The sequence below is a fragment of the Phascolarctos cinereus genome, unplaced genomic scaffold (genome assembly GCF_003287225.1).
Source record: "Phascolarctos cinereus isolate Bilbo 61053 unplaced genomic scaffold, phaCin_HiC Scaffold_7;HRSCAF=346, whole genome shotgun sequence".
In the NCBI taxonomy this organism is placed as follows: domain Eukaryota; kingdom Metazoa; phylum Chordata; class Mammalia; order Diprotodontia; family Phascolarctidae; genus Phascolarctos; species Phascolarctos cinereus.
The window spans coordinates 146,530,200-146,551,469 of record NW_027556180.1 but is presented as its reverse complement, the minus strand read 5'-3'; positions in this window follow the sequence as shown (position 1 = coordinate 146,551,469).

The window sequence follows — 21,270 nt, the reverse complement described above, 5'->3', positions numbered from 1 at the left end:
TGAGAGTCAGGGCTCAGGCCATAGTGGGATGAGTATCATCAGAGAAAGACCTGATAGATTGAATGGAAAGCCTGGAAGGTGGGAGCAAATTTAGGGCTTGGTAAATAAAGAGAAAGGCAGTAAAGGATGTAAGTTTGAAGGTATTTCTGCAGTTGGGAAATCAGCCTATGTGGTGAGAGAATAAACGAGAAGCAAGTACTGTGAATAAGGCTCAAGAATAGAGCTAAATAACAGGGAAGTGCAGATTATTGGTGCAGGTCCAAGTGGCAAAGTCAGCAGGGGACCAAGCAGACAGGAAGCAGGCTTTAGGGATATTCAAATGCAGGGTTGGGAGACCTAATCACAGCACCACTATTATTCAGGGATAGGATAGGCAGTTTTTCCTCCTCCCTCCCTCCCTCCCTCCCTCCCTCCCTCCCTTCCTTCCTTCCTTCCTTCCTTCCTTCCTTCCTTCCTTCCTTCCTTCCTTCCTTTTCCTTCCTTCCTTCTCTTTCCTTCCTTTTTCTTTCCTTTTCCTTCCTTCCTTCCTTCCTTCCTTCCTTCCTTCCTTCCTTCCTTCCTTCCTTCCTTCCTTCCTTCCTTCCTTCCTTCCTTCCTTTCTTCTTTCCTTCCTTCTGTCTCCTTCCTTCCTTCTTTCCTTTGCATTTTTCTATTTTCAAATAATAATACTTTACTTATTTTAACATTCATTTAAAAAATTTTGAGTTCCCCATTCTTTCCCTCCATCTAGCCCCTCCCCTACCCATTGAGAAGGCAAGCAATGTGATATCAGTTATACATGTGAAGTCACACAAAACATTTCCTTATTAGCCGTGTTGTAAAAAAAAAGAAGCAAGAAAAATAAATTAAGTTTTAAAAGTATGCTTTAATCTGCACTCGGAGTTCACCAGCTCTCTCTGGATGTAGATAGTATTTTTCATCATGGGTCAATTGTTTCACATCACTGTATTGATTAGAGTAGCTAAGTCTTTTACAGTTGATCATCTTTACAATATTGCTGTTACTGTGTACTGTGCTCTCTTGGTTCTTCTTACTTCACTCTGCATCAGTTCACACAGGTCTTTCCTGATTTTTCTGAAACCATCCTGCACAATAGTATTCCTTCCCAATCATATATCACAACTTGTTTAAACATTCCCCAATTGATGGGCATCTCCTCAATTTCCAATTCTTTGCCACCACAAAAGGAGATGCTATAAATATTTTTGTACATATAGGTCCTTTTCCTTTTTCTTTGATCTCTTTGGGATACAGACCTAGTAGTGATATATTGCTGGATCAAACAGTATGCATAGTTTTATATCCCTTTGGGCATAGTTCCAAATTGTTCTCCAAAATGGCTGGACCAGTTCCCAACTCCACCAATAATGCATTGGTCTCCCAATTTTTCCACATCCCCTTCAAAATTTGTCATTTTCCTTTTCTGTTATGTTAATCAATCTGATTGGTATGAGGTAGTACCTCAGGGTTACTTAAATTTGCACTTTCCTAATCAATAGTGATTTAGATCATTTTCTTATATGACTATTGATTGCTTTGATTTTTTCTTTTGAAGGCTGCCTGTTCATATCCTGTGACCATTTATCAATGGGGAATTTATTCTTATAAATTTGGTTTATTCCCTACATATTTGAGAAACAAGGCCTTTATCAGAGAAACTTGATGGAAAAATTTGTTCCCAGTTTCCTGCTTTCCTTCTAATTTTGGCCGCATTGGTTTTGTTTGTGTAAAATCTCTTTAATTTCATATAATCAAAACTATCCATTTTACTTCTCATGATTTTCTCTCTCTCTTTTTGGTCACAAATTCTTCCCTTATCCATAGATACAAAAAGTAAATTTTTCCATGTTCCACTAATTTGCTTATGATATTAACCTTCATGTCTAAATCATATATCCATTTCAACCTTATCTTAGTTTACAATGTGAGATGTTATTCCAAGCCTAATTCCTGCCAAACTGCTTTACAGTTTTCCCAGCAATTTTTGTCAAATAGTGAGTTCTGGTCCCCAAAGCTTGGATCTTTGAGTTTATTAAACACTAGATTACCATGATCATTTACTACTGTATACTGTGTACCTAATCTATTCCACTAATCTACCACTCTATTTCTTGGCCAGTATCAGATAGTTTTAATGATTACTGCTTTGTAATCACATTTGTAATCTGGTATTACTTCGCCACATTTATCACATTTTAAAAAATTGATTTCCTTGGTATTTTTCATTTTTTGTTCTTCCAGATAAAAATTTTAAATTATGTTTTTCTAGAGAGCTAGATTTTATAGAGATAAAATAATTTTGTAGAGATAAAATAATTCTTTGGTAGTTTGATTGGCATGACACCAAATAAGTAAATTAACTTAGGTGAATTGTCATTTTTATTATATTAACTTGGATAGCCAGTTTCTTAACAGAAGTATGGTACCAGCAGATTCACTGCAAGAGAACAGTGCAGAAACTCAGTTTCTGAGAAGGGGAAAGCTGTTGTATAGGGTAGAGACTTAGTCACAGGGGAATGAGGTAGACATGCTTTGGAATTTGAGTGCCAAAGTTGATAGCGCAGCCAACAATAAGACTGACATGACACTGAGCCAGTGAGCTGCTCACCTTTCTCAAACACTTCCCACCTCGGTACCTTTGCTCCAGCTGCTCCCTACACGTGGAATGCTCTCCTCTTCAGCTCAGGCCTGTTAAAATCTTTGTTATTTTTCAAGGCCTAGTTCAAATGCCACCTCTTCCATGGAGTCTTCCCTCTGGATTTCCTCATTCTCACTGAGCACTGAACTCCTGTTTTGCTTAGTTAATTCATCACATTCCATTCTGAATTGTCCCCCTTCCCCACTCCCTCCCAGCTCCCCTTTATGTGCTATCTTCATCTCATTGAAATGTAAACTTTTTTGAGAGTAGGGACTTTTTTTTCCTTGTATTTGTATCCCCAGTACTTAGCATAGTGCCTAATCAATGTTCATTCTTTCTATCTATCTATCTACCTATCTATTCATTCTCTATTATCCATCAATTTATCTATACTCTATCTATCATGACATTAGCACACACACACACACACACACACACATACACATACACACACACACATGTATATATATATATAAAATACTTTAAATTTTACAAAGGTCTTATTCCCTTTTGGCAGCTCCTCAACGGCAAGACCCAGTGTCTTATTTGTCTGTATCTTGCTTTCGCACCTAGCCTAGTGATATAAGCATAGAAGGCACCTTAATAAATGTTTGCTGTGATAAGTATAGATATGAACTACGGGGACCTTTTGAGCTCAAGCTTACACAATAGACACAGTTCCTTCATGAGATCATAAGTAAGGGATGCTTAGGAGCCTTGGAGCTTTGAAGTCTCTGTGAGACTATAGAAGTGTCAATTACAGTTTGTCTCTAGAGTAGACACTCTCCTCAATTTTCTAAAATGGCACTCCCTTTCTAGTCAATCAACAATTTTGTGGGAATACACAACGTGTACAAAGTACTCAAATAGTTGGTTAGAAGGCAAAGGGAAATAGAAGTGAGAAGAGAGGGAACAGAAAAAAATAAAAACAGGGACCAGATCTTGGAATCCCCCACCCATATAAGCAGACATCTCTGAGTGTAGCCACTGGGGACCTGGGGTCTTTATTTAGACATTTTGGGAGACTAGACTTGTGATTTCACCAATATAGAGAACTCCAGGTAAGGAAGATCCTTTAGCAATACAAATAGACACTTAATCAGCAACTTAGAGTCTGTGAGTCTTGCCTGGGGCACCAAGGTTCTCACCCCTCCACACCCTTGTATTCACATTAGTTGGCAACTGAATCATACTCACTTATTTCTTTTCGATCTCACTTGCATCCTTTAGTTGGTAGAAGACAGCTGCTTAGGGACTTGGATATTGTCCAGGTCTTCTCCAAACTGAAGAAAAAGGAGTCCAGTGGGACACAGAAGGGACTCTGTCTCATCTTGGTGTTTAAAGAGCCCCTTGGGTAAATGTGTTCACTGAGGAGCATTTAATTTGGAAGACAGGAGAAGAAAGAGAAGGAAGTATGTGTATCCATGTGAACCTCTCAGTCACTTAAATGTGGCAGTGCATTTGCTTCTGATACACTACTGATCTCCCAAAATTTATGTCTACTCTAAAATGCACCTAGCTTTAATCATATAATTTTGGACAGAAGGATGAGATCAAGGACCAGGTGAAACTAAAAATAGAACCAGCCCTTCTCTCTTCTCCAAAACCCTTGAGCCAAGTAGTATCAATGAAGCCATGCTTGGAAGTGGTTGGTGATCATAGGGTATTCCTTTAGGCCCAAATGCTCCCTAAATCCATATTTTGACCTATGGAACAGCTTGGCCTGCAAGGAAACTCTTCTTGGCCAACTTTATGATACATTGAAACAATATTGTGCATAGCCTTGAATTCCAGCCGAAGTCATTTGGTCTTTATTCTATAAACAAAAGGGAACCACTGAAGGTTTTTTAACATTGTACTGACAGGATCACATTTTTGTGTTTTAAAGATTAATCCAGCAGTGCTGGAAAGAATGGATTGGGAGAGAGAGAGAGCTAGAGGCAGGGAAACCAGTTAGGAAATTATTGTAAATAGCCCAAGCAAGAGTTAATGAGGGTCAAAACTAGTATTGGGAGTAGGAATGGAAAAGAGATGATAGATGTGATTATAGAGGAATAACTGACATAGCTTAATGACAGTGAATTTGGATGGTAAGAGAGGAGAAATTAAAGACAGTTCCAAGCTTCTCAACTCGGGTGCCTGGGAGAATGAGGTTGCCCTTAACAGAAATGTAGAAGACCAGAGAGGGAGCTGGTTTTCAGAGAAATGAAAGTAATTACATTTTAGGCATATTTATGTATATAAGGCAGGATGTCCTTTTTGGCAGTAAAAGATGCGCCATCAGAACTCTTGAGAGAGAGCAGAGCTGAAGGTACAGATTTGGGGTCATTTAAGTGATAGTGATAATGGATTTGATCAAGGATAGACCTCATGGAGCAAGAATCCAGTTAAGCTAACCCAGTTAAGATCTAGGGGAAAAAAAATGTAGCCAAAGAGGTGAAAGAACCAGGATTGCACAATGTCATAGAAACAAAAGAGAAGTAAATATAAAAAAAGGGATGGATATTGGATACAATGCTTTGTCTTACTACATCACTGCCTATCTACCTCCATTTTTAGCACTAACATATTAAGTGACTGACATATGAAGTGAGGTGACTGATTTTTAAACAAATATCCTAGAAGTTATAGTTCCAGATAAGTTTTGTTTCCATTATTACAATGCTGCTGCTACTGTGCAAAACATTTTTGGAACTTCTCACCTAGAATTGACCCAGATACTTTTGGGATATTTTGGAATATTCTCAAAAGGGGCAATAAAATCTACTTTCCTTTTTAAAATGAAGTTTTAGAAATTGCCAAAATTATCTGGAACCAAAGCCAGTGAACAAAATGAATGATCAATTGGATAACAGCTTTGGGCCAAGAAACAATGTGCAACTATGGAGTGATGAGAATAATTGTCTTCTGTGACACAAAAAACTCTATGAAGGCAATTCCAAAAATATTATGAGCAATAGTACCATGCTTGGAATAAATATGTACCTTGCAGAAATGGGTTTCTACTTAGAAGAACTGATTTTCAGAGTAGTTTCAGTTTTTCAAAAATTCTGTGAATGTCATTGAAAAGAAGTATCTCTGAAAGTAGATGAAGTATTTTTCGTGAGATGAAATATAATATCTTTAAAAAATAACTGTTTACCTGTATTATGAATGAGATGAAGTTTAGTACAAGTTTTCTGAGACAAGGAATGAAGTGCTGAATAAGAGTTAACCTTTCCCTTGAACTCCAACTTCTAACTCTAAATACCTTAAAATAGAAAATAAAATAGGAAGAGTGCAAATTAGTTTTTTTAAAAAAATATTCCAAGTAATGGGTGAAAAAACAGCAGATTTATAATAAGCCTATAGTGACTATAACATTTTGATACTGTAATATTTCAAGACCATTTGAGGTATTCCCTAAACCAATGCAAATTACAATCTGTTTCATTCCTATCTATCCTGTACAACCTTTGTCTACATCCTCCCATAAATTTGCTCTGAGGCGTCCACCCAAATTACTGAAGGTTGTCTTCTATACCTCTTGACATTGAATAGATACCAGTGGAGCTATTTATGAGCTATTCTCCTTCCCAGGACATGGATAGCCCTTCTTCCAGTCATATATTTCTCTGACAGCATTCTTCTTTTTTTCTTTCCCTTTATAATTCCTAATTTGCAATGTGTTGTGTTCTGCTCATGGCCGTCATACACTTCTCCCGTGGGCTTTGGGTGAGCCTCAATTTTGATGCTTCAGACACTGCTGTATTACATGATTTGAAGCCAAATGATTTTGTTGGGCCTTTGTCTCAGGGAGAAGCTTGGGGCCATTAAATGCACCTCACAATTCCCAAAGACAATCCAGTCCTTTCTCCTTTAATTCATTGTACATTTGTACTGTCAAGAAATATTAATGAATGTATGCATGCTATGGCTTCTTCATTTGACTGAATATTGGTCTGTACAACAGGCAGGTTTTCACAAATAATAGTCTACAGTAAGCCACATCTTCATGGTCACACAAATCAGAGGTATAGTGAATAAAAGTTCCAATTATGTTTCATATTTGTTGACGTTAAAAAGCATTTGATTGGGTAGAGCAATATGACTCTTCCAAGGTTCTACATCAGTGAACTGTCTTCCATTCTTGTATCAAAATCATACCAGAGTCCTTAAAAGGTATAACAATAGAGATAACTATGTTCCTTGATTATTAATATTAAGCAAGAAATTAAACAGGAAGACTTTTTATTCTTCAAAGATATCCACCATTGCCATGAAAGAATGCCTGGCTCATAGTCTGAAATGATGAAGAATTCTTTATAGAAGATATAACGCACCAGATGTTTCCATTTGGGGTGAAACTATATTAAAATATCAAACCCTCAAACGTAGAGCTTTCTGAGATTTATAATTACTCAAAAGAATTCAGTCTAACTATCCATTCAGGAAAAACCAAGTGGATGAAGAATGCCTATTGTTCAGTCTGTGGTTGGCAACTGTGCAAATCATTACTTAATCCAGTAGAATTCAATGATCCTAAAACAGGATGTAATACAAAATGCTGTATTCTGCAGGGTCTTAAAAGTAGCATGGTTGAGAGTAAGAGATATTGAACCAGTAACTGGGGAATCTGGTTGGTAATTATGGCCTTAAAATGCCTAGTTCTCTTATCTTAGGGAGGTCACAACTTTTCTGGGTCTCAGTTTCCTCATCTGTAAAATGAGAGTGGTTAGAGTAGATGATCTTTAAAGTCCCTTCCCATTAAAATTCTATGACTTCAAACAATAGAACTATAGTAATGTAAAATTGTAATTGCTGGGCCAAAAAGAATATGAGTTAAAAGTATATTAGAAAATTCCACAATGGAGATAAGTTCAACCAAATTCGTATGACAGAGCCTCATTATAGTGTGACATAGAAAGAACAATGTGTCCTCTTCACCATTTTTGCCCAGTGATCCTTTAAGGGTTTGGCCTATTGACACATAATAAATAGTTATCCCCCCCCCCCCCAAGGATAAAGAGTTAAGGTATTAGTCTTAATCAAGTGGGCTTGTTAGGGAGGGCAGGATTTTCTTTCCTTTCTGTTAACCAGCCCATTGGCTTTTCAAGACACAAATCCCACAGTTGGGAAGGCAATGGGTATTGTTTGTACTCCTCCAAACAGTAGATTGGCAGCAAGAAGTGCTCAAGAATGACATTTTCCACAATTCTCCCCCCGCCCTTCCCCCATCCTCAGGCTGCAGAATGTCACCTTTGTAACATTCCCAGCTTTTATTCACTGGAAAGTTGTTGTGTGTGGTTTAATTTTTGGAGTGTTTGTGGGTTTTCCAACAAAGAGCTGTTCAAACACAGTGTCCCCATTACATCCTCATAGTCAAAGAGAGAAAAGATACACATCGTGAAAACTTTTTGCAGTCTTCTTGTGGAGGATTTGTGTTAAAGGACCCTTATCTGGTAATCAATTTCCTTTTGTCTTTTAAACCAAAGGAAATATTAAGGGGTTACTTCCTAGAGTTTCAGTCACTATTGAGCAAAGGAACAGCATTCATTGCTTCTATGGCATGTTTGACATTTCAAGCCAAGGCACAGCCAACATCATGTTTGGTTTGGAGTACTAATGTTGGGAATCTCCGCTCGATGATGAGAATGAACACAATCTCCCCTCCCACCCAAAAGCCCTTTCCAGCACTTAGCACTTTGGAATGATCATTAGGACATTTAGGCTTGAATTCTGTAACACAGACGCTAACTTTTACTCAACAGCAGTCCAGGGAATATTTGCGGGTGACACTGTAAATGCTGCCTGATGCTGCAGGTTAAACAATTTGTAGATGTTGGTCTTTGTAGATGTTGGCAGTATAGGGTTGTTATGGTGGAAGTGTGTTGGAGGGGCTAACATGTTGGATTAGCCCATACGTCTAGAACTGAAAGGAAACTTAGAAACCATTCAGTCCAACAATCTCTTTATACAGATGAGGAAACTGGGGCCCAGAGAGGTTAAGGGTGCCTATGAGTACATAGGTAGCGTGTGGCAGAGCCAGGATTTGAACCCATGTCCCCTGACTCCAAATCTAATACTCTTTCCACTCTATCACACTGGAAAAATGGTTGCTTCAATGCAATGGGAAGTTTTAAGTAGTTCTTTCACATAACTTCCCCTTATAGCAAGCCTTTTTTTGAATGTTGGGCATGCTCAACTCCGTTTCCTAAGCCCTGAGTAGCTGTGGTCCTCTCCAGGGGATGAATTAATAATCAATTAATCAATGAATTTTTAGTAAGACCCTACTGTGTGCAAGACACTATGCCAAAAACTGTGGTGGGTATGAAGAAGTATAAGGTAGTCTACACTTCTTGTTATTCAGTAGTTTAAGTTGTGAAACTCTTTGTGACCTAACCTGGGGTTTTCTTGGTAAAGATACTAGAGTGATTTGCCATTTCTCCAGCTCATTTGACAGATGAGGCAAACAGGATTAAGTGACTTGCCCAGAGGCACACAGCTAGTAAGTGTCTGAGGCTAGATTTGAACTCAGATCTTCCTAACTCTAGGCACGGTGCTCTATTCACTGTGACACCTAGTTGGCCAAAATCTACGCTACCCTTAAGCTTATAGGAATTATAGTAAAAGGTTGGGGAGTCATGAGCCCAACCCAAATGAAAAAGAAGACAATTCTATGGATAATCATGTGCTGAGTTGTGTAGTATTGAGTATAGGTTCGATAGGAGTTCGGACCAGTGAGTGAGGGCTAAAGAGGTCAGAGAAGGCTTTGTAAAAGTCATGGGACACAAGCTGGGCTTAGAGAGATGAAAAGGATTTAAATAGCCACTGAGAACACAAGTAGGCATCCTGGGTCAGGGAAAGAGCCTAAGCAAAGGTGTGGAAGTGGGAACAAGTATTGCATGTTAATGAAACAGACAAACCAGTCTGGCTAAAATGGAAGGTTCAGGGATCATAATAATAACTGTACTTACTGTTTCTGGAATTTTGTAGTGCTGAGATGTTTATAAAACACTTTCCAATAATAACCCTGTGAAGTAAGTAAGATAACTATTGTTATCCATATTTCACAGATGAGAAACTCAAGGCTCGAAGAGGTTAAGCAATTTGGTCATGCAGGAGACCATGATGCTGGAGCCTGCATCCAAACTTGGGTCTTCTGGGGCAGCTAGGTGGTGCAGTGGATAGAGCGCCGTCCTTGAAGTCAGGAGGATCTGAGTTCAAATACAGTCTCAGACACACAACACACAACATGTATGTGTGACCCTGGGCAAGTCACTTAACCGCCCTTTGCCTAGCAGAAAGCAAACCCCCCCCAAAAAACAAAAAACAAAAACAAACTTGGGTCTTCTAACCCCAAGTCTAACACTCTTTACTATAATACATTGCCTCTTAATGAGGGACAGAGAGCAGAAGTTAAAACTGATGCCTAAACTGATGTTACCGTAAATTCTAATCTTAGAAAGGATGGTTTGGGGACAAATAATACAATGGGCTTAGAAACTAATACAAAGTTATCTGAAGGGGACATAACTTAGAATCAATCCTTGAGCAAGTTTTGAATGAGGCAAGGTAAAGGCTTAGCAGATGGGAAATGGAAGGTTGTTTCAGGCATTAAGGCTGCAATGGAAGAAAGCACAGAAATAGGGACACGAAAAGGGGAGTAAATGTAGCCAAGAGGAAGATCATTTGCTGGAATGGAGAAGGGAGTGCTAAGGAGTAGGACTGTGTGTATGTGTGTAACACACACACACACACACACACACACACACACACACACACAAAATGATACTTCATTGACCTAGTATTATTGAGAAATGAGAGACTTTGTATGAGTGAATTCTGGATAACTGAAACTGATGATAATGACTAGTCTGGTTCATTGCCCCTATATTCCACTAGTTCTTACAATTGAGGCCACTTAATCAATCCATGTAGGATAGGGCCTTGCACCCCCAGTTTACTCTTTCTGATATTGCCTGCCTTCCTAGACCTCTATCTACATTAAAACCATCTGCCACCCAAGATAACCTGTTTGTTAAGACTTCTCAACCTCCCTAAGGCTGACCGCCTATCTGCTTCAATATCCACCTTTAACCTGCTGCCAAATTCCCCTGCCTTCACTCACCTGTTCAGAAGTCCTCTGTGGACAAACCCTTTCTAGATTGCCTACCCAGTTGTGTGTCTAGTATCTAGCCCTGATCATGACCCCTGGTTATATATCTAAATACCACTCAAGTCCCATATTAATGTGAGGCTTTTAAACCAAAATTTTTTTATGTTGACTTTTTTTACAGGAAATTCTCTAAAATATATTTCACACTTCCTTGCTTTAGTAAACAGAGTATGCTGAACATAATTTATTGATGATTCAGGGGCATCATTCTGAACATCAGTTGTTGTATTGTGGTGTAATAATTTAATAATGCATTAAAAAAGGGGTCCTTAACCCAGAGTCCATAGATGGATTTCAAGGAGGTCTGTGACCTTGAATAGGAAAAAATATTTCATCTTTATTTTCACTAACCTCCAACTGAAATTAATATTTCTTTCTGTTGTTTAAAAACAATATTCTGAGAAGGGGTCCACTGCTTCAGCAGACTTCCAAAGTGGTCCATGGCACACAAAAAGATTAAGAACCTCTGCTTTAGATGCAACTGGGGTATGTAGAGCTTTGCTTTATTCTGTATACTATACAGCCCCAGAACACTATGATTTTGTAGTATGTGTTTGTATAAAGGCATCCAAGTGCCACAGTCCATAGAACAATGGACTTAGACTCAAGAACACCAGAGATCAAATCTAGCTTCAGGTACTTCCTAGCTGTGTGCCCCTGGGCAAACTACTGTCTGTCTCAGATTCCCCAACTGTAAAATAGGGTTAATAATAGCACCTACTTCCCAGGGTTGCTGTGAAGATAAAATGAAACATTGGTAAAGCACTTGGCACACAGTAGGTGCCATAAATATAAGTTCTAACTCTTATGATGATGTTTCCTCTCGCTTTGCTCACTTTTTTCCCAGTAGTGTGTCTCCTTTTACAAATTCCCTCCCTATTTGTTAGTTCATATCTCCCATCCATTATGACATAGAAAGAACTAAAAGTTGCATGAAGAAGCCTAGAAAGCCAAACTTGCTAAATCAGTTACCTTAAACATACAATATTCTGTAATTAATAAGCTCTGGCATGAGGGTAGCTATAATCTATCCCCTATGGAGCAGAGCATACAGATTTTGAGATAGCTGTTTTCCCAAGCTATAGGGTCTCACCATTGGATAGTACCTTAGTGATTTTCTAATTTCCAACTCCTCTCCAGAAGATCTGTTGACAAGTGGTTATTAACCAATGAACGAGCATTTATTAAGTGTATCTTATGTACCAGGCACTGTATTAGGTGCTGGGGATTCAAAGTCAAAGAATGAAACAATCCTTACCCTTTTATCCCTCTTCTTCTTGAAGACCTTCAGTGACTCCAGAGAAATTCACTATCTCCTTTTTTCAGTTTTTGTTTCCTTATCTTTATTTTTTAAGTAATATTTTTCCTAATTACATATAAAGGCAATTTTAAACATTTATCTTTTAAAAATTTTGAGTTCCAAATTTTCTTCCTCCCTTCCACTCTTCCTCCTTCCCTGAGATGGTAGGCAATCTGACATAGGTTATACACATACAATCATGCAAAACATATTTCCATATTAGTCATGTTGAGAAAGAAGACACAAACAAAAAGAAAAAAAAGAAATAAAATTAAGTGAAAAATGGTATACTTTGATCTGCATCCAGACTCCATCAGTGCTTTCTCTATATAAGTATTGCTAATTCATTCACACTGATCATCCTTGCAATATTGCTGTTACTGTATACAATGTTCTCCTGCTTCTGCTCACTTCACTTTACGTTAGTTTGTGTAAGTCTTTCTGTTGTGGTCTAGGGGTGCTGGGAACCTCAAAATTCAAGGGCGAAAGGTGCAGGTCCTACCTCAAAAGAAGAGGTCCTACCTCAGTCAGAGACAAGGTTTATTGTTTTGGCAATAGAAGCGGGTGAGATTTTTAAGAACCTGCTCTATTATGATGCTTATGTTGACAAGCAGACCAGACTCTTAAAGAATCTGAGCAATTTAATGGAGGGCAAGATGGACTTTATATACAGAAAGACTGTGGGAAGATCTGTATATGATCAAGTAATGGACAATAGCTTGGGGTGACTGGGAGGTAACAGAGAAGGGGTCTAGATGGAATTAAGGAGTGGCAAAATAGCCTGGGGTGGGGCCAGGTGCAGACAATGAGGGCCACAATGAAAGGGCAGTTAAAAGGATCATACTGAGATAGGCCAGGTGCATCAGGCAAATGCCAGAGACTTAGTTCAGGGGCTTTGGGATCCTTTTAAGAGTCCAGCATGAATTCCATCCCCAACATTTCCAGGTTTTTCTGAAATCAGCATGCTCATCATTTCTTACAGCACAATAATATTCCATTACATTCACGTACCGCAACTTGTTCAGCCATTCCCAATTGATAGGCATCCCAATTCTTTGTACCACAAAAAGAGTGCTATAAATATTTTTGTACAAACTCTCCTTTTTTTTTTTTTAATCTCTTTGGGATATAGGCCTACTAGTGGTATTGCTGGTTCAAAGGGTATGCACAGTTTTATAGCCCCTTGGGCATAGTTCCAAATTGCTCTCCAGAATGGTTGGATCAGTTCACAATTCTACCAACAATACATTAGGAATTCACTATCACACAAATCAGTCCAATCCAATTCTAATTAGTTTTCTTTATATTAATTTAAATTCTGCTCTCTTATAACTTCCAACCATGAGTCCTCTGCTGTCTGTGACCAAATAAGATTAGTCTAACCTGGTTTCCAGGAGAGTTCTTCAAAACGTGAAGATTGCTGTCATGTTCCCTCCCTTCTCCCCCAAGTCTTTTCCTCTCTATGCTAAGCATCACTAATTTCTTCAATCATTCCTTGTACATCATGGTTTCCAACTGTGGACTCCATCTATATTATTTATTCTTCTTAGGTCCTTATTTTCAATTAGAAGAAGTGAAGAAAACACTACCTAAGCCTCTAGGTTCTTCATTTTTCTTTCTGGGTCTTCATAATCCTTAGATATTCTTTCCACTTTTCTTCTGGCAATGCTGTTTTTGTCCTGTGTGAATCATCAGAAGTAGGTAGCTATCCTCAGGTTTAATAAGTCCTGGTGAGTTCAGTCACAGTACATATGTACATCCTAGGTAAAAAAGTATACTTCATGCTTGTTGATGTCATACTGATACATGGCACCCTCTGTGTCTCTTAATTGGAAGAGATTTTCCACTAAGACACTTCTCTTCCTTAATTCATTAACATCACATCTGGGCAGCATCTGTGAATTCCCTCTGAAGTTTCTGTAGATCATGGGAAATTGCTTCATGCTCAGAAGATCTTTACATTGATAATGTAACTCCAACTACCAAAAGTCTTTCCTTTCCATTCATAGGTCACATCCTTCCATATTGATTTCCATGGTTTGATTTCCCTTTTGTCTTCTTACAATTCTTTCTTCTCTATCTCCCCTTTGGGCCACACCTTCTATTCTTCTGAGAAACATTTCTTTCTCCCTAGTAAGCTGGTAAATAGAGATATATTCCTACAGTCTTTTGTATTTGCATTTTGAGCAAATGGACCAAATGACTTTTCACTTAGCATATGTATACTTACCAAATTCCTTGAGGAAGTATAGATATAAGTCCAACACTCCTGAGTGGAGTGTTGGACTTGAAATCTGGAAGACCTGAGTTGAAATCCAGCCTTTTATACTTACTAGTTGTGTGATCCTGGGCAAGTCACTTTACTTCTCTTTGACTCAATTTTCTCAATTGTAAAATGGGGATAATTGGTTGGTTGTTGTCCTTCATTCTCAAAGAGGACCAAAATTTCATCACTATGTTGGGGTCAAAGTACAGTGTGTCTGATCAGACCAATATGAGCTTGGAAGGCTTCACCACAGGTCGGATACAAATAGTCCATATGAACATTTAGAGTGGAGATGTCTCTAAATTTGAATATCTCATTTTTCTTTTGAGCTACTTCAATTTGTTTTACTCATAGAGAATAGCACCTTCTATGATGCAAGCACACCATGCTAGGTTGTGCTATGCCAGCATCTCCCATGTCAAACAATCTATTCCAAAGTTCTTCAGAGAGACCTTGAGAATGTCCTTGTATCACTTCTCCTGACCCCCATGTAATTATCTTGCCAGGTGATCTTCAGAATCTTCCCAAGACAATTCAAATGGAAGTAATTCAGTTTCCAGGCATGGTGCTGGTATACTGCCCAGGTTTCACAGGTATACAACAATGAGGTCAGTACAACAGCTCTGAACCTTTAGTTTGGTAGGCTCACACCTCTTCTCTCCCACACTTTCCTTTGGAGTCTCCAAAATACCAAGTTAGCTCTGGCAATGCATGTGCCAACCTCATCATTTATGTGTACATCCCTGGAAAATATATTGCCAAGGTAAGTGAGCTTATCAACAGTGTGCAAAATTTCTCCATTTGTTGTGACTGCTATTTCTACATATGGATGGTGTGTTGCTGGCTGGTGGAGAACCTGTGTTTTCTTGGTGCTGTTAGCCAAAAATAGCACAAACAACTGAGAATCAGTCCTTACTCTGCTGCATCTCAGCCTCAGAGGCTGCATTGATTGCACAATGATCTGTAAACAAAAAGTTATGTACCAACTTTCCCTCCACTTTGATCTTGGCTCATAGCCTTTTCAAGTTAAATAATTTATTGTCAGTATGGTAGCTAACCCTGAAGCCTTATAGGGTTGTTGTAAGGCTCAAATATGATAACATTTGTAAAAAGTGTTTATCACAGTGCCTGGCACATCGTAGGTGCTATATAAATGCTTATTGCCTTTCTGAGGAGTTAGAAAAATCTGGAGAGTCAAGAGTCAGGAGAGAAATGAGCATGGATGACCGCCTTTCAGGGTACCTCCTGAAATAGTTGTCCTGGTGCTTTTGTTTGACTGTAGATAAAAGTTTCCAAAATTATGATTGTCAAATAAATGGAGTGATTGCGTACTATCTTGTTAGTCTTCTGAATCACCTTGCTGTTGTTGTTGTGGGAGCTTGCTAATCTTGAATAGCTCCTACTTTTTGCCACAGGTAGGTGGTTCATAACTCATTCTGTCTTTCAAGTTTCTGACTTTGGGAAGTCCTGGTTGATCTTTTCTAAGTTTTAATGTAAAACCAGCTCTAAACTTTTCCTGCATGATAATACAGGAACTTCTGCATGTTTATCTAGTCTAAGGCCAATGTAACTATTGATTATACTTCATTAATAAGACATTAGCCAATTTTTGGAAGGCAGATGAATGAGTCCAAAGGCATAAGCTCATAAGCTCATAAACTCCCTCTACCATTACAAATAGTCTTGTGGGATTAGGTTTCTGATCCAAGGCCATTTGCTCAAAATCTCTATTTACATCAACAGATAATATCTTGGAAGTTCTGAACCCAACTGGGTTGACTGGATCCAGCATAAATCTGTGTTCATAAATCTCAACTGGGCCTCATATTTTTAAAAATATTTTTATTAATTTATTTTGATTTATCAATAATCACTTCCGTAAGCTTTGGAGTTTTAAATTTTTCTCCCCCTCCCTCCCCCAGATGGTGCACAATGTGATATAGGCTATACATACACATTCCTATTAAACATATTTTCACACTAGTGATGTTGTAATGAAGAATTAAAAGCAATAGGAGGAACCACCAGAAAAAGGAAACAAAACAGAAGGAAAAAAAATAGCAAATAGTATGCTTTGATCTGCATCCAAACTCCATACACCCATTTCTTTGGACGTGGATAGCATTTTCCATCATGAGACCTTTGGAGATATCTTAGATTCTTGCATTGCTGAGAAGGGCTAAGTCTATCAATGTTAGTTGTTGCACAATGTGGCTGTTGCTGTGTACAACGTTTTCCTGGTTCTGCTCACTTCAGTCTTTCCAGGTTTTTCTGAAGTCTGCTTGCCCTCATTTCTTATAGCACAAGAGTATTCCATTACATTTATATACCACAACTTGTTCAGCCATTCCCCAATTGATGGGAATCCCTTCAATTTCTAATTCTTTGCCACCACAGAAAGAGCTGCTATAAATATTTTCGTACATGTGGGTCCTTTTCCCATTTGTATGGTCTCTTTGGGATACAGACCTAGAAGTGCTATTGCTAGGTCAAAGGCTATGCACATTTTTATACCCCTTTGGGCATAGTTCCAAATTGCCCTCACTAGGGGCATCTAGGAGGCATAGTGGATAGAGAACTGGCCCTGAAGTCAGGAGGACCTAAGTTCAAATCTGGCCTCAGACCAAACACCTGACACTTACTAGCTGTGTGACCCTGGATAAGTCACTTAACCCCAATTGCTTAAAAAATAAAATAAAGAACAAATTGCCCCTAATATTTTTTACAGCAATCTTTTTATTCTTCCCTGATTCTCTATCACATTCTCCACAAAGGCTGTGGCAAACCTTTTCTTCTCTCTTCAAAGCTCCTAGACAACCCTGTCCCCAGTCCCTGTCAGCAGAGGACTATATTTCTAGGAAAATAAAGGCCATCCATTATTAGTTTCTTCTTATGCTCTGTTTTGCTCCTCAGAATCCCTCTCCATCATCCCCTCTTCCTGTTTTGGTTTAATCTTTGACAAACAGGAAGACCTCTCCCTGTTTTCAGTTTCTCCTCTCACCAATCTATTCTCCACCTAGCTACCAAAATAATTTTCCTGAAATACAAGTCTCAACATGTCATATTCCTGCTCAAGAATTTTCAGTGGCCCCCCCTTACCTGTAAGATAAAAGACAAATAATCCAGCTTAGTATTTAAAGTCCTTCCCAGTCTGCCTTTAATCTCCCTTTTCAGACTTGTAGACTTATTACACATTACTTTCCTTCACACATTCTATATTCCAACCAAACGGACCTAATAACTATTCCTTGAATTTAGTATTCCATTTCCCACCTTCATGACTTTGCACGGATTGTCCCTCAGGCTAAGAATTTCCCAAGATTCTCCCTTTTGCCTCTTGGAATCTGTAGCTCCCTTCAAGGGTGATGTCATGTGCCACCTCCCTTAGAAAGCCTTTCCTGATCCCCTTATTTGCTAGCTTTCTCCATCCTTAAATATATTTACTTATCTATTCACTTGTTTGTATGTTCCAGCAGAATATAAATTCCTTAAGGACAGGGACTGTTTCCATTTCTGAGTTTGTATCCCCAAGACCTATCATAATGCCTGGGTTAAATGACAGAATAGTCATTTAACTGCTGAATTGAATCAAACTGAATTTATCTAAGAGTGCATAAGTTGTAAGCATAAGCTATAGAATTTTTTTGTGTGTTTTAATTTAATTTTCTATATGCCACACAGAAACTAGTTTTGCCAACTGTACAACTGGAGGAGACCAGGCAATCAGAGAAGGTCTGCTTAGCCCTAGCTTTAACCTACCCTCCACTTCCATCCAAATGTTACCTAATACCTTTCCATTTACTTGGAATGTGGTAACCTAATTGGATTATTATCCCCTGTATCTATAGAGTATGCAGCCAAATTGGTTCTGCCTGGTTTGTCTTGAAGTATATCTTTGAACATGCTAAGCACAGACATAATTCTTTTTCTTTCTGACTGAGAAATATTCTCAGACTATCCTAATTGTGTCATGCCATGATTTGCCAAGCTATAAAGAACCATGTCAATTACTTCTCCCTTCTCAGATTCTGATTTCTTCCAACAGAAGGATGGGCTATAACACCCTGAACAAGTCCTTCTCAGTTCCATTCCATTCAAGAACAACTATATACAAGAGACTCAGGATATGACTAAACAAAAAAAAAATAGTCCCTACCCTCAAGGAGCTTACATTTGTCTGGGAGAAAACAACATGTACACAGATACATTAAAGCAAAACATAAGAGCAAGTACCTGTACCCACCCACTGGTAGGGACAGGAAATGGAATTAAACAAAGAAGGAGTGTTTAGGCAGGCAGTTAGGAGGAAGACCAGGAAAGATCAGTGTCACAAAAGCTGAGGAAGAAAATATCTTGGAGGAAGGGATAATCTATAAATCAAGAAGGGTGAAGAGTGAGAAAAGACCTGGATGAAATTGTTGACAATGGGAAATGGGAAGGAATGTGAGATATACTATAAAAATAGGAATAATAGAGGGCTTGGTAACAGATTAGATGGAAAAGAAGACGGAGGAGTCAAAGAAGACACTAAAACTTTCATTGAAATGGAAAAGGTGACGGGGAAATGATGGTGCAAGCATGTTTTACTATAATCTGTCACCTACTCTATCCCAGACCAGTAGAAATTTGCCAATCCCTACATGACCTAAACATGCTAGGTTAATAACGAGCAAATTTCAGCCATATTATCTTTTTATGGGGAAAAATCAATCGCATGTAGAATTCCTGAAGGATTAGTTAGCCACAAGTTTCCCAACAAAGTTTGCTGCTGAGATTTTGTTTTCTTAAGTAATGAGAACTCACAAAAGTGTTTTCCTGAGACACTTGATCTAGTCATATTGCCTTCCTCATGTGTTTAAAATTATGTCACATTCCCAACCAAACCATTAGTTTTCTATGATCATATTAGGAGATGATTGGTTTTCATAACATTCAATAGATTCTTGGCTAATGTGATTACAATTACATTTCTCATGTCAGACCTTTCACTACTAGAGGCATAAAAATGACTTTTCAAAACTGTGAAAAAAGCCTCACATCAATAGGCACTGGTGAACTCTCACAGCTGGGATGGAAAATATATCCAGGGTGACAACAAGTTGAGTTTATGGAGAAGTAAGTTAATTTTCTCTACTGCATTTCAAAACACACACAAAATTTCCATTTCTCTAAAATGAGCTTTTACTTCACTTGTGTCAGGGCAAAGTACAGGAAAAATCACTGGACTTGGAGTCAAGAATCAGAATTACAAAATCACAGGACCTCAAAGGTCCACTAGTCCAACTCCCACAGGATCAAGAATCCTCTAGACAACATTGCCAACAAGTGGTCATCTGGCCTTTGCTAAAATAAATTGAGAATTAATCAGAACAGATTTCCAACCAAGGTGACTGAATGAACAGGAATAGGCTGATCAGCTTCTATAAACCTACTCCAGCGTTTAGTACAACATATAGTTGGTGCTTAATAAATGTTTATTGACTAGTGACCCCAGCAAAAACATAAAAAAAATGCTATGACAAATAATGATCATGGAATACAAGAATTTATTCCATCACAGAACAGTGAAAAAGTCAACCAGAAGCTCCATGGGCATTGGCAAAGAGAGCCACCAGCAAAGCCAATGCTAGTACAAGCAAACAAGCTTATGGACTCTGAGCACAAACAGAGACCCAAGAATTGGTAGCCTTCAGGGCTCTGTAATCAGAGGCATTAAAAACAGAGGGTTCTCCAAGAAAGCCCCAACAACATTGGAAACCCAGTGTGTTAACCTTGGTAGTGACTGGGAGTGATAGCAATCAGTTTGGGCAGGGCAACACTCACACTGGGACACACCAGGGCTCCAAGGTCCTAGTAGTTTGTCATGAGATGCCATATAGGACCCTGAAAAAGCCAGTGCTTTTAACCTCAAATGTCAACACACAAAACTGGGATACTCAGAAATAGATTAACCATTCCACTCAAAAGGACTTGTGGAGGTAGATCCTGGACTTAGCACAGAGCTCCAGCTCAGGAACTTAGAATGAAGACATGAGCAAGTCAAAAACACCAAACTCTAAAGAATTATTATAGATCTAAAGAAGTCCCAACATTCAACCTAGAAGGAGAGAGTAATAACAACTGAAAGTAGACATTCAAAATCCACAAGGTTTACATAAAACCAAGAAGAAATTAAGCAAGATATATAAATGAAATCAAAGTTCTGGAGGAGAGAATTCAAAGGAAAATCAATAGTTTAAAATAGAAAATGGTTAACTCAACCAAAGTTAACAGACTCCTTGGATATTAGAATGGTTAAACCAATCAATGACCATATGAAACAGAAATATTGGAACAAAATCAAAAGATTAAAAAAGAAGAAAATGTAGAATATCTGTTATTAAAAACAACTGACTTGGAAAACAGGTCAAAAAAGATTTAGAAATCACTGGACTCCCTGAAAATCATGATTTTAAAAAGCCTATTTCAAGAAATCATAGATGAAAACTGCCTGGATCTGTTACAACCAGAGAGAAAAGTGAAGATGAAAAGCATCCACAAATAACCTCCTGAAAGAAACCTTGAGGGGAAAATCCTAGGAATGTCATAGTTAAAATCCAGAGCCTCCATGTTAATGAAAAAAAAATTTCAAGCATCTAGAAAGAGGAAGAGTTCACATACAAAGGAACAACAGTCAGAATCACATCATACCTAATAGCCTCTACCATTAATGAAAGGAGAGCTTGGAATATATTATAAAGGGCAAAAGACAGTGTATTTACAACAAAGAATAGCTTACCCTACAAAGCCAAGTATAATCCTAAAGTAGACAAAAAAAATGGATCATTAATGGAACAGACAGCTTTTAAGCATTTCTGATGAAGAGCTGAGTAGAAACTTTGAAAGACAAACTTAAGAGTCAACAGAAA